This window comes from Ochlerotatus camptorhynchus, unplaced genomic scaffold (genome assembly GCF_037179485.1).
Source record: "Ochlerotatus camptorhynchus isolate MF236.1 unplaced genomic scaffold, CSIRO-AGI_Acam_v1.1 ptg000257l, whole genome shotgun sequence".
Classification (NCBI taxonomy): Eukaryota; Metazoa; Arthropoda; class Insecta; order Diptera; family Culicidae; genus Ochlerotatus; species Ochlerotatus camptorhynchus.
Genome location: NW_027040747.1, coordinates 3,193,982 through 3,209,116, shown reverse-complemented (window position 1 = coordinate 3,209,116; position 15,135 = coordinate 3,193,982). Strand labels below are relative to the sequence as shown.

Genomic DNA, 15,135 nt, shown 5'->3' with positions numbered 1-15,135 from the left:
TGTGCATGTGTCAAAATTTGTTATTGATATTGCCACAATCTAATCAAATTATTTTCAAAACAACCGTGAATCTCCACCAAGTCTCGCCATGGATTCTCAAAATCGTTACACTCGTGACGGCAGTCGCATCCACATTTCCTCCCAGACGAAGAACAGCTGACATCTGTATCTTGACCTGACCGAGGTTTCCGGTCATCGCTACACGAACTAGTGATGCAGCTCCCACAGCTGCGGCTGCTTCCAATGCTGCTGCTGGTCCTTCTTTTTTGGCGAATTTTGGAGGACACGAACCAGCAGAAAGATCAGCAGTAGCAGCAGCATTGGAAGCAGCTGCGGGAGTTGCATAGCTAATTCGTATAGCCGTGGTCGACGCTGGAAATCTCGGTCCGGTCTCGACAAGCGGTGCTTGAGATTTAATCGGGGCTTTAGGGCTTTAGGTTACCAAGCAAGGCATTATTCACAAGCAAATAAAAGTCAGTTTAATGACTTCTTGGCACTGCCCGTACAGCTGCGGCACACTGAGGTACACTGAGAAAAATGTTGGCGCAAAATAAGTGTGTAGAGTGACCACCCCTTGGGATCATCAAAGAAACTCTGTCAAAATCCGCCTCCAATCCAATCATCGTGTCAACTTGCCAATCGCCTAATAACAGTTCTGAAATGCATTTTACTCGATCACTTGCACTTTCTTTACACTAAAGTTCTTTTCCAGAACTATGTTATTGAGCGGCACATTGTTTCGGGCTAAAACGCGATGAAAAAATCAATGAAAGAAAAATTAAGCTTAACATTTAACACTCGGAAATTGTTCACGCCCTTACAGAAGCAGAGCACACTTCGATCTTGTTCTTTTAAACATGATCAGTTCTTTCGAAAAATTTCGAAAAAGAGGTACATATTTCCTTCTGGGAGCAGTGGTTTGATGTATACACGCACAGAAATTTTGCTAAGTTGGATCTACAAAATTATTTGTTGAATTCAACCCCTGTTAAATCAACAATCCCATTTTAGCGTTTGAACAAACGTATTTTGTAGAACCGACAATGATGTTATTCGAATCTACAAATTATTCCCGAGCAGGAGAAAATAACTAATGAATACCTAATTCTGATCTGATACCAAAATTTGGTATTGACCAGCATGACATAAGAGGTAAAATACCAAAGAATAATACCAAAAAATTACATGGAAAATACTTTGTAAATCCCAAAAATTGATATTTGGATACCAAAAAAATACCTGGCTGGTATTGTTTTGGTATTGAATTATCATAATTTGGTATTGGAATGGTATTGTGGGAACATTTTTTTGGTATTATTTTTTGGTATTTTACCTCTTATGTCAGGCTCATCCATACCAATTTAAGGTATCGAGATATTCGTTCCTGCTCGGGTTTTGTTGATAGTATGTTTTTCGAAGCGTGTACAAAAAATGCAGAGTGTAAATATTGGCACCATTATGTCGCAAAATGAACGAGAATTCAGAAATTGCGGAAGCGGATGCGGAATCGCTCGTCGAGGAATTCCTTGAGGAATTGTTTTTTGATCAAGTGGACCCTGAAGAGCTGGAGGTGGGTAAACTGTTGAAGCAATTCGACGTGTGTTTGGAGGTTATTATCGCATTCATCAGTAAGTATCACCCCAAAAAAAAAAACCCGCAAAAAAACAAAAACAAATTTAAAAAATGGGCGACCCTTTTTTATCAGCAAATAAGTACTCGTTGCCTACGCTCCGGCTTATACAGAGGAAGGAGGTCGAGGAGATAGTCCAGGTGTTGTTCCTAGCTGAAAGTACTAAGGTTATCCATGGACAGAACCGGTGGCGATATAATAAGGTATGTGTTAACAGATTACTTAAGACTTACATCGCTTGAAAATTGTTATTGCTATTCCCCCTCAATTCCTATTCACCGTAGTAACAGGTACTATTTCTCATGTTTCAGGGTCTTCCAACTCTGTCACACACGTCAGCTCCTGTCGCACACACTTTGAGAAAACCTCAGTATCTCGAGAAAAGTGTACGGCAACCTATCTACTCACTCACTCTGCAAAAGGAAGATCGATCATGTCAAGCTTCTGTCAAGACAAGCAAAGACAACAAATCAAGAAGACTGGCAACTTTGTCAGAATCCAAGCGGTAGATACAATGGCGCTGCGCTTGAGTGAAGGTGGAAGCAACGCATAGAAAAATGAGCAAATACTCAAACCTTTCTTCTGAGGATGTAATCTTTACTATCAAATTCGTTCGAAGCATTTGCCTGTAAGCGGCAGATGACGTGATTGTACCTGTCTCATAGCTTTCGTATGACAAAATGGAAGAGTTGCCAGTCTTCTTGATTTGTTGTCTTCAGGACAAGGCAGCAATGTAATTTGAATATAAATATGGAATAACAATAAAAATTCAATAAAAAACAAATCATGAACTTTTCTTCGTGAGCAAAAAACAGCAAATTATTAAGTTAACAAAATGTTTGTTAATACAACTAACCTACCATTTTCAGTTCAACTAAACATTATAGTTGATTTAACAAACATGATTGTGGACCCAACCAAAAAAGATTGTTGTAACGACAATCATATCTAGTGGTGGTGATAAATATCACGATTGTAACCGTATTGTATATATATTGTAAATATCACTATAACCAAACCGTGGTAAATTCAATCCGCATCGTGCTCTCTTGCCGTGCGGATCTATTTGCTTTTTGCTAAACTAAGTGTTACTGCTACCTAAAGCTACAACAAATTTAGATACCACTTCTCAGTGTTAATTATTCCTTGCATAGTGGAACTAAGATACATATTCCCGGGGTTCCGCACATAGTGGAACTAAGAAAATTTGTTACAAATTTGAAGCATAAGATTTCTTTAAGATTCTTGAATTAAAAAATGTCTCATACCGGAATGGAACCGCTTGTGTTAAGGAATGATTTGTAAAGTTCATTTTTAGGCCGTAACAGACATTTAAGTAGAACGAAAAAGACGTGAAGCTGAACGAATTCGAAAAACATTCATTGCCGTGTGCAAGTCTGATAGAATGGACAATTTGAACGGCCAAAATCTACCATCTTCGAATGAGTCGTTCTTGGATCAATGATGCAATCAGTTGAATTAGCTGCTTCAAAATAGTTGTTTACTCCAAGTCAATACCATGGATTCAACATTTTTAGTTTTGTTTATATTTTAAAATCTGCTGATTGATTTCTCTTCCAACGCTTACCTTACCACAGCATGGATAGGAAAATCACTGAAGAAGCATTTACACTACCAGTCACGGAACATTCCACTGTCATTTATCTTTCAGTTTTGCTTTCGACAATGAAGATTTACTGAAAATTTTCCGGACTGTTAAAATTTAATTAAACTCAATAAGCATGAAAAAGTGCATTCAAATTAATGTTCATAGTAATTAAGCGACTCAACATTCATGAATTTGGTATGCAAATAGTAATTCTAATGATATTTATACAGAAAGGAACAGCAGTACAAACAATACGTCAAATTTTAAAAACAACAATAACTCATAATTTACGCAGCAGATTCAAAAAGATAAGATTACAGAAAATAAAGAGTCCGGGAAAATTACTCACCAAGCACATCTAATTAATTCCAAAAGCATCCCTCGAACGTCAAGAGCGAGCAAGATAAACTACTCCACGTCCGCGCCCGTTTGCACGTTTTGTTTTGTTGCAATTTGAAATCTGTGCGATGTGTACATGTTTCTTACACCATCTCTGAATGGTTTTGTACGGTGATCTTCATCATGAATAGATAGACCACTCGGTAGCTACGAAATGTTTCCACCGTAGATCTAACCAATCAACACTGCCCAACACGGCGAGTGTTGGGGAAGTCTGAGAAACGTCGTTGAAGTTATTACGACCAGAGGTGGCAACAGTACATTTTTTGAAAAACCATCGTCCAGAGCGAAACAAAACAGCCAGCACACGGGCGACCGTGTATAACTACATTCCAAGCGAACAGCGGAGATAGAGAATAAATAAAATCTCGCAGCCTGATTTTTCCAAACAGTTTATTGTAATGAAATTTTAGCTGCAGGCTTGCGTGTGACAGTAAATTACCAACTCCCTTATTTACGCATAATTTTAACATCAATGCTTATGAGTGATTAGTCTTCATTCTTATCTTTTAATTCCATGCAATAAACATCAAATAAATGCAGTAATTAGCCAGAAATCAGCAAAATTCTACACGACATAAATTTATGTCGCGCGCGCCGCCGGTCTTGTCTGCTTCTTTGTGCGAAAATGTTCTGTCGCTGGCAGAAAACAGTTTAGAAATGTCATGACATTTTTGCCGCTTGCCAGTTTGTTTTTGTGTGTCGTCACAATGGTTATGGCAAAATGTATCAAATGTTATGGAAAAAATGTTAAACTCCAGGACTCGTGCCACCACTGATTACGACTACCTGCCATTGTTGGTTCATATATCTAAAGAACTCATAGACTGGTCGAAAGCAGCGGTCGACTCCAGGCTAGGCTGCTGCAAAATCTTCCACCCTAACCAGCGTATGTTGGAGACGGAGAGAGAGAGACCACGATTGGATTAGGAAATATGCATTTCGAATGCATCAGATATAGCCACGAGATGCGCATGAAGAATACTCAATTGATCTACCGAGAAGCGAACAGTTATTCGCGTCACGCCGCGCCGTTGCTGCCCACAGAACAAATAAGTGCACTCGCAACTCAGCAAAAGCCGGTTATTTTCTTCCACGTGACTGAGTTCCAATGAAGAGGAGCGAAGCCAGATCGGCGGCCGGCATATGGCAGCACTTGCGATGGGATGGGTTGGGTTGGGTTGGGTTAGGTAGGTACCGGCAGAACCGCAATACAATTCTTAATGGAAAAAGTTTCCATGCTTGGGGGACGATCCGGCGGACGTTTTTTACAGTGTCCTCTAATTCTCCGCTTTGCGGATTTCAATGAAACGAATATTACCGGTTCGTTATGGCTTGACTTTGTTGCCACCATCGGCACCGCAGCCATGGATTTTTCAAGTGCACTTTTTCACGCTAAACATATTATAAATATACAAATATGGGTCCTACGTTCGGAGAGGGTTTGCAGTTTATTCTGGCTTAAGGCGACTCTCGTTGAAGCATGGATGGATTAATTCAATCAACGGAATAATGTCAACTATGTTGACTTTGTGTGTTTGCTTCGGGGACGGCAAATGGCAAGAAACTTACGCGTGCGTGATTTGTTTACCCTTTTTGGAACCAATTTGGTGCAGGTTGGTTTGTAAGCTTACCTGAAAGTGAAGATGGAAAAAGAAGAATATTATGAGTTTATTTAAGGAATTATGGTAAAAGGCATGTAATAAATGGTCTTTGTATTTGCAGTTTGTTCAAAATAAACGTGTTTCAAAAATCTCCAAACAATTATTCGCCAAAATATCCATACTCAATATATATCTTTTGTGTGACCCATAGCATGCTAGCAAGCACAATGATACTCTATGCCATTGTCAGGGTTTCACAATATCAGCTTCAATCGACAAAATCGATGCGACGAAGAGACTGCTAGCTTTATTTTTCTGTTGAAGTCGAACAACTTCGCAGTATTCTAGAACCTCAGTAGGCGTCTACAAACAAACTTTCAATCGCTTGTACCTTTCTCCCGTCGCTTCATTGTTCTTCCTTTCAAGCTTCGGTGAAGCCGACGAGTGAAATAGCACTTGAATTTCATAGTTTCGTTTTTCATGAAACACATCAACAGATTACACGATTGCCAAACACTTCAAGATTACACGTAATATGTTAAATTTATTTTTCATCCACATATTTATCTAAAAAAAGGAACAACAACGGGACATTAGGCATATTAAACAAATTGAAAGAGCGGTGATAGAGTGTCGATTAAAGTGATTACACATTCTAGTGCCGTGTACTAAATTCCAGAGCGTAGAAATTGGAAAGGGTTTTCGACGGATAAATGAATTCGTACCGTTTGTGTTTGAGCGGGAAAACTCTGACCTCGGGACATCTTCAGGTTCCACAGAACCACACTAGACGAGAAAACTGTAAAAATTGAGTCCCTGAAGAAGGTCCCAAACGGACCGAAACGTTGGACAAAAATTAAATAGCAGTATTTTGATTTTGTCGAGACTGAACAGCCATTCACAACATACGTAGATTATGGACAGCCCCTAAGGAGGTTTCGTTTCATCTCGATAATCGACGTTACTTTCATTGAAAGTGTTGAGCAAAGCAAAGACGAGAAGATCCGTGCTGATAGTCTAGCTAGGTGTTATAGAAATGATGCGTTAAACACGATGTATGAAAGAGACAAAACTCGACTTCATTTTAGATCTTCGAAAATGTAGGGCCCTGGCCAGAGTAGTCGAGACAATTTCCATCGCGAAAGCTTTCCCAAACCGGACCGGCAATTGAACCCACCCCTTCGGCTTGGTAATGTAGGTGATATTTCTTTCGAAGAGATCGACCATTTTATTAACACTCCGAATACGATGCCTCCGGTAAAATGTGTAACGGCAATCTGGCAATGTTTATAAAACCATAGCTCAGCCATGTATTGGTGAATTTAAAATCATTGGTGCCATTTAAAACTACATACTTTAATGATTTATTCAGTATTAATAAATTTAAAACCTTTCGATAAATTGCTGAGAAATGATTTTTCAAACATTGCCAATTTGCCGTTACTCATTTTACTGGAGGCATTGTGTTCAGAATTGAATGCAACATTTTGAAAATAATTCACCATACTGAACATCATTCACCATGTTGGAATTGAAATTGTCATTGGTATCATATCAATATTGTAATCACATAAATCGACAATTTGATCAAAGATCCGCCATCTTGAAACCAATATACTGAAATAACAGAATTATCAAAACTATACCTCAAAATTATTATTTAAAAAAAAAATCACCATTTTATAAAGGACCCATATTTTTTTCTGAAATTGAAATTGCCATTGCAACAGCAGATTATTACAGTGACAATCAATAAAATTGAATTGACCATTTTATCAAATACCCGCCATCTTGAATATACTATTTTGGAAATCTTCCATCATCTTGGAATTGAAATTTTCATTGCAATTTCAATAACATTTCTTTCAAAAAGATCGAACATTTTATCAACGAATCCACCATTTCTTAAATCTTCTACTATCTTGAATCATCCATTTTGAAAGTAATCTGCCATATTGGAAATGAAATTGTTATTGCAATTACAACAACTGAATTGCATTCAGAAAGATCGAAAATTTTATAAAAAACCGGCCATCTTGAATCCACTATATTGAAAATCATCCACCATCTTGAATCCACCATTTTTATTTATTATTTACTCGTCTTCGTATAAAAAACGCACAGCCAGCTTAATTCATTAATCTAGAGCTAATCCAAGGGGTAGGTCACTTCGCACACCAATCTTGGGTCATCTTTTTTGTAATTGTGCCATAAGTATGCCGATTTGCCGGTCATCAGGGCTGGTAGCAATCACAGCTGTTAAAAATAGTGATTTCAGTGACCATTTTGATGAAATAAGTGACCAAATAGTGACTTATAGTTGTAAAAGTAGTGACTAAAAAGTGACCTAAAAGTAAATGTTAATGAAAACTCTTAGGAATTTCTGAGGAGCTTCAGAGGAAAATTTCAAGGGCATTCTGAGCATAATTTCATAAAGTTTGTGGGAGAAAACAAATCCGGAGCATAAGTCCCTGGATTTTTTTTGAAAATACTAAAGGAGGATTACAATGAAATCTGAGAATAACTCCAGGATATCTTCAAAGGAATTCGGAAAATGAAGTCAGGAGAGTTTGCCAATGAAGTAGAAAATGCCATGAGTAGAAATCTAAGTAATTTGTGAGGAGAAATGCCATTGAATTCTTAGGAGACTTTCAATGTGAGTAGAAGGGTTGAGATTGAAAAGGAAATCTGAGATGAATTCAATGAATATTCGAAGAATCTTTCGAAAGGGTTTCTTATTGTGGAGAATTCCAAGTAAAACTAAAAGAAAATTGAATTCGGAGGATAGCTTCACCAAAATTTTGAGGAATATATCAATGGAAATCTCCGTAGAATATGGAATGGACTATTCTTAGGTTTTCAGAACTACTTGAAAGTTCCCAATTTTTTCCTGAAGTTAATGAAACTGCCTTGAAGTTCTTTTGTAGTTTGAGAAACTAGCCTGAAACTCACAATACTTCTCATCAATTTTTTAAACTTCCCTGAACTTTTTACGACTTTCTAAAGTTTCCTAAATTTTTTCAATGATCATGGATCTCCTCTAAACGTTTAACAATTCGCTGAAGTTCTCTAAACTTCTTTAAAATTTATGTGACTTCTCTAATGTTAACGGAACTGCTCTGAGGTTCTTTGTTCTTTTCTGAAATTCTCAAAACTTCTCTAAAGTTTTAGCAGTTCTCATGAATCTTGTTGTATTGTGCTGAATTTAATTGAACCACCCTAAAAATGTTTAAGCTTCAGTGAGCTTCTGAACGTATGCGAAGACCTCAATTAACTTTTTAACTTCTCTGAAGTTATCTGAAAATCTGGGAACTGCTTTAAACTTCCCACTAATTTTCTGAACCTAAAAGAACTGGCCTCCCCAATGTTCATAAAAAATCCTGAAGTTCGCGGATCTCTCCTTAAGCTCCATAGATTTCTATAAAGTTCTCGAAATGTTTGTGAAGACCACAGTCCTTCTGTGAAGTTTTCGAAGTTTTTCTAAATTTCTGAAACTTTTGTGCTACCGCAATTTTTATGGAATTAGAACGAAATAATTATGTAATATAGTTCTATGATTTTCATTGAAGTTCTCAAGACTTTTTTGAAGTTCACTTCCCTTAAATTATCGACATTTATTTATAACTTCTTCAATAGTCTAGACTTTCCTGGTAGTATTTAAACTGCCTAAACGATTATTGAATTTCTTTAAAGTTGTCTAGACTGCCCTAAATTTTCAGTATTTTTTAAGAACTCGCAACTTTACTGAAATTCAATTATTTGCCTTGAAGTTTCGACAATTTCCCTTAAGTATTATAACCATTATAAACGGTCCTTAATTTTCCCTGAACTAATAAGTGGTTACCTGAAGTTCTCTTAATTTGTTTAATAATCCGGCAATTTGTTTGATATATATTCATAATTCCCTGACACTTCTGAATTCCCTGAGTTTCTCGCAACTTCTTTACGGTTTCTACAATTTCCTTGAAATTGTTTGAACTGCCCTTTGATTCTATAATCTGTCTTGATGTTCTCGAAGCTTCGCTAAAACTGTCAATTCTATTTAAGAGCTCGGAAATAAATGGAATTCCCGTAAAAACCTTTAAATTTCCCTGAAATTCTCTGGACTTCTGTGAAGTTTCTGAAATATTTCTGAAGTTTTCATAAATTCTCTGAAGGACTTCCTGTACTTCCTTCAAATTCTCGGAAATCTTAAGGGTTCTCGATTTTTTGTCAGCACATCATGGAACTGTCCTGAATTTTTCTAAATTTACGATTATAGATATTCAAACTGCTCCAAAAGCCTGGAAGCTACAGAAACTGCTCTTAAGGTCTGAAATTCCCCCAAAAAAATCAAAAAATTAAGTGAGAAATTAAGCAAGTGATAAAATTCAACATTCAATGAATTTTGATTGTAAAGCTGTTTCTTTAAAACTGATTGACTTGTCTTAAAAACATTTGGGTAAATTGCTGTTGGTTTTGATCTACAAAAAAAAAAAGATTATTTTTAACGCATTTAAAAGTTTTTATAATAAAAAACCTGGATTTTATCCGTTAAAATACTGGAAAAACCTGGAAAAGTCAGATAATTTTATTTAAAAAAAAAATGAATAGACACCCTGTAGATAGAGAAAGGCGATTAAACGCCTGAAGCAAAGAATGATCAATCTTGAAATAAATTCACGCTAAAAAAGTTGAAAATAGTGACTGATTACAAGAAATAGTGACTTTAGTGAATTGGCCTTAAAAAAAGAGACTTTTTAGTGACTGGCTTGAAAAAAAGTGACTAAGTCACTAAAAAGTGACTCGCTACCAGCACTGGGTCATAGAGCAAGCTGCGATTGTTTGTAAAATACCCATCCTGATGAGGGTGATGAATAGACTTCTTTAGTTTGTATTGTGTGATTTGCAACATTATTTGAATTAAGGGTACTAATGATGTCTGATGAACTGCCTCTTCCTCTTGAGTCCACTCTAGAACCTACATTTCGTATTTAGATCTATAAGTGAACTGCTGGTCTGAGTTCCTCTGGTAAATTCAATTAGAAGATGTTCCTGAAACTGTATGTTCACATGATCCACATAGACACTGCAAATTTGTTTGGACACTTCGATACTACAGATATTGAATAAGGCTTGGGTGATCTAGTAGAAAAATAATCTGATATCCAGAATGATTTCAGAACCTATAACATCTTGTACACGTAGCAATAGGTCGGGCACGATCCACATAGACACTTTGAATCTGTTTGGACATATTTTGATACTACAGACATTATTGCAGTCTTGGTTGATATAGTAGAACAAATCAACTGAACTCCAGGACGATTTGGAGAACCTAGAATATCCGGTATACATGGCAATTACCCGCATATATACGATTCGTTTATGATTTGACAACGAAAAATGCTATGTTCATATTGCAAATAAAAAAAAACATGAAAATGTCTCACATTGGACAGACCTTACGGAATTTCCATGTAAATCCGGTGTGACTTAAGGAATTGAGATCACTTCTCGATTATTTGCAGGGTGTTTGAACAACAAAACTTATGACAGCAAAATAATCCGGGACGGAAAGGTTCCAATGAATTCCACATTTTTTGTGACAGCACATCAGTCCCTTCGCGATTTTCGCGACATCATTTAATATTTCCGCGATTTTCGCGACTGAAAGTTCAAATCCGCGACAAATCCGCGAAATCCGCGCCTGTTGTAACAGCCCTGTAATTATACTAAGTTCAAATAACGGTGTGGAATTCGTTCAGTGTATAATTGGAGAGCTGTCAATCGCTTATCGCGTTAGTTTTAATTATGAAATCCATGGAAATGGCATTTTAATTGCACGAACTCCGTTCCTGTAGGAAGATCTAAAGGAATCAGCTACGAAAGAGGATAAAATCCAACTGTCTGGTGGACTGCTGAAGCTCAAGAATGAATCAACGGTGAGCTGACTGCATGGGACAGTTTTGCGGAGTCCCTTGTGAGGCCTCAGTTTACCGGTGCAAGGCAGCATGATTCGCACGAGCTGGTCAAACATTTACTGGAGAGCATGAGGATCAAAGAATTAAGGTAGTGAGCTACGTCGCTCTATAGTGATGATGAATCTAATTCTTTCCTTTGTCCACAGATACCAACTGATGATCCTGCTTTCGTTCGGCTACAGCAGAACCGTCGAAAACTATATAAAGAAAAAAGTTAAATTTTACGGTGTGCAAGCAGCTGATCGGATCTTCTATCCGGAGCCGGTGTTCCAGGGCTTTCTTGTGTCAAGCCTCACCTGCCAGGATTCCTACCACGTGTCTTCGCGGTACGTCCGGGACCGGATTACGGATTGGTGCCCCTTCTATGTGGAACCTGCAAATCAATGAGCCATAAGAAGCGCCGACGTGTCACGAAAGTCAATCGTGTCACTTCCAAGAAGGATAATAACCTGCTCAATTCGAATGCCACGATTATGGGTGCCAGCCCAAGTAACATTGCAGGTTTTATCAAGGTTTTATAGCATTCTACAAGTCTAAATCATAGTCTACAGAACCCTCATAAAACCAAAATTGTTACTTGGGAGGGGGCCAAAAATGGGAACAGATTCCGGTGCCGGTGGTGAGTCCGAGGCAGATGACGATGAAATGTTCGATGCAGATGTGGAAGACAATCCATCGGACACGGGCACCATGCACGGAGCCAATTCGAGCCAAATCTTTCTAATTGAAATAAAATACTCACCAGTAACCCTATGTTTAGTTATTACGAATCAATGACGATTATACATAGATAGAATACGTGCACTTTATTTATTCTCATCCTTTAAACCCAGCAATGCATCGGGCAGGAGAGTTGCGATTTAGCGTACATTTTAATCTATTTAGATTTGAAAATATTTTGAGTGTATGTTTTGAAACATATGAAAGTTTGACAAATAAAATGAGGGGTTCGTGGATTTTCCTATGTTTCGAGGGGTTCATCGATTAGCTTGGGACCGAATATAGTACCAGAGCTGAGCCAAAAAGTTGAGCTCGTTTCTTCGGGACCTTCTGGACTTAGAGTTACCTCTATGTTTGTACTCCAACTCAAGCTCACGGAGTCTAGCTTTATCGGACACATTTTTCGTATGAAAAAACCTGTTACGCAGCTCACGTAGATTGTTCCATAGCTCTGCAGTCCACCACGGTTTGTTGAAGGCAGAAATAGGTGCTTGTCTCTTTCGAGGTACATGATGATTTATAACTTCAGGGGGAGATTCGTAGAAAGCTGATAACATCTGGTCTACTGAAGCATAACTTGATAATCGTTCGCACTCAATATTCATACAAATAGAATTCAACCAGTCAAAGTCGCATGCCAAATAGTCAAATTTGAAACACTTGTCCTGATCGTCAAGTACGGATGGTACAACACTCTAGTCAAGTAGTATGATGATTGGTGTATGGTGAATATCGGCAGGTAACAGAGATGCAGGAGCGGCAATCAGGTCAAGATACTCCGGGAGATTGGTGAACGTTCGTGTTGATAATGTTATTAACTGCCTCAAGCCATTGGCAAAATAGCTTCTGTAAAGTTTCTTTCAGGATCAGTCAAGGCGTTTGAAGGAATAAAACCATCAATGTCCTCGTCAAGATTCCATCGCAGATCAGGAAGATTATGTCAGCCTCCGATAAACGATCTGCCACTTGTTGAACGGCCCTTTCATGAGCATTTTATCGTTTACCATCACACGCAAGGAGTAGCGCTTTAACCCAGTGTAGATGAATTGCGTTTGTTTTGAAAATCTTCGCTGTTACGTGCGAGTGAAATGAGCAAATGAGTTCATTATACATCAACGAATACGGGTTTGTTGATATTCTCCAGTGCTCGATTATCCAACCTAAAATTATCAAAATCAGAAATGATTATTTTGAATATTGTCGACTCCAGAGCTTAAAACCGGGTTTTTATCATCAGTTCAGCGTGAGTCAATAATTTGCCACCGGTTTGTGTGTGAAAAATAATACGACACCTCATTCAGTGCTATATTTGTTAAAAATTGAAAATAATCATTAAATGATTATTTTCATTTTACACAAATATAGCACTGAATGACGTGTCGTATTATTTTTCACACACAAACCGCTGGCAGATTATTGACTCACGCTGAACTGATGATAAAATCCCGGTTTTAGGCTCTGCATTTGATCCTCAAAATCATCCCCACCAAGATGAAGACGAATATTAATATTGACAACAGTGGAGGCGATAATGAACATCCAGCCACTAATGAAGAAAAACAAATGTTGACTACGATACTCAGAGGTTGCCTTGATCAAGAGAATGTTGTTATGTAAACATTCAGATTCATGCAAGTAGTTGGTCTATCTGTTAAGGTTGTCTTCATTTTCAGCTAAGTTGAGTGTAGAAGGAATGATTTTTATCAGCACTGATGAGCAGTATATAACTCGGCACTCGAGTTAGGTGGAAGATAGATAGCCACTACATAAAGCGACTATTTGCAAACTGCATTCTACTCAAGATTGTCACAGTTAGCTATCGAAATAAGTTCACACTCGAGGTAGTTTTTGGCCGCAATTAGTACACCAAGCAAATGAGCTGATTGCTTAAAGAAAACTATTTGGGAGTGAATAATTCTCGAATCAAACTTCAGAACAGGAAAAGCATGTCAATTACCATTGCCGGCCACGCCCATCTTCTCCGTTACGTTTTAATTTGCAGGGATTAAGTCATTTTTATGTTATTCAAAGTTAATCATTGGTTCAGCTTGCATTCAATCGAGTTTGAACGAGTAACAGTCTGCACCCAGTCCGATGACGTTCTTCAGCTTTTATGGACAGATTTACGGCATGAGCAATAAGGCAATGTTGCGTGATCTGTTGAACTGAAGCAAATAAATAAATAACTGGGCATTTCATTTCTGTAAATATAAGATTCGCAAGGAATTTGAAAACATTCTTCTCCGACGCGTGTGAGCACCTACCTTCTCGCAAAATTTGTACATTCAGTGATTTGCTGCCTCAGTCAGTGCAACGATGCACTCCACTCTGACTCTTAATAAGTACTTATAATATGCATCACACGATCGGCACATGCTCACCTCCCCGATGGCTATAAGAAGCAGCAGCAGCGATTATAAATTCCCCGAGTGGTGCTGAAGAAATGCGCAATTGCATGGTGCATACTTTTTCTGCCCATTGCTCGTCGAGTTCGATGCAGGCATTTTTCGATTTCGACCTAAATATGGATAAACCGCCGCCGTCATAAGTGCAATCCAAGCGGGATGCAAAATCGCAATCGAAGGGAATTTTCCTCCACAGTTTGCTCGACTGGCCCGCGGCAATCAGTTCCAAGCGGAGTGAGCTATTACTTTAATTGATATCTGTAAAGGGGTATCGGTTTCATGAGCAGAACAAAAGTGGGTGTTTGCTAGAGCATAGAACAACGTGTTTCGGATATGAATATGGATGAGAATTCCGATTCGCCTCTATATAAGCGATAATCAATTTGATTTTTATCATTATCGATAGTCCTTCAATAGTACGGGATGGGTTGTTTTCAAGCTCCATCATGCAAATCGATCTGTGAGGTAATAATTAGGCAATTTAACGCCATTCACGGCGATGTCGCCGCCGCCGCCGCGTATTGTGTTGACAGTTCCAATCCAAGACCGAATGTAAATATTTATGTAAATTTCCAAGTTTGTCTCGTACCAACATCAACTGCGGAGAGTACCAACAAAGAATTGAATCTGAAGAAAAATGACATTAAATCAAACGCTTTGTTCGGCACACCGCGTCTCAACTGAAAGATGTTGGTTGTCATTCGAAGGGATGTTGTTGTTAAGCGATGACGACATTAAGGTGCATTCAGACGACGACGACGACAATCGGCAAGGTCGCACATGCCGGGCTAGAGCCATTCGCTCT

The 15,135-nt window shown here is 38.2% G+C and overlaps 1 long non-coding RNA gene across 1 annotated transcript in view; it reads left to right on the top strand.

Annotated features, from left to right (window-relative positions):
• The window catches only part of LOC135705093 (uncharacterized), a 142,763-nt gene that overhangs the window by 68,092 nt on the left and 59,536 nt on the right, over positions 1-15,135 (top strand). The window lies entirely within an intron of this gene.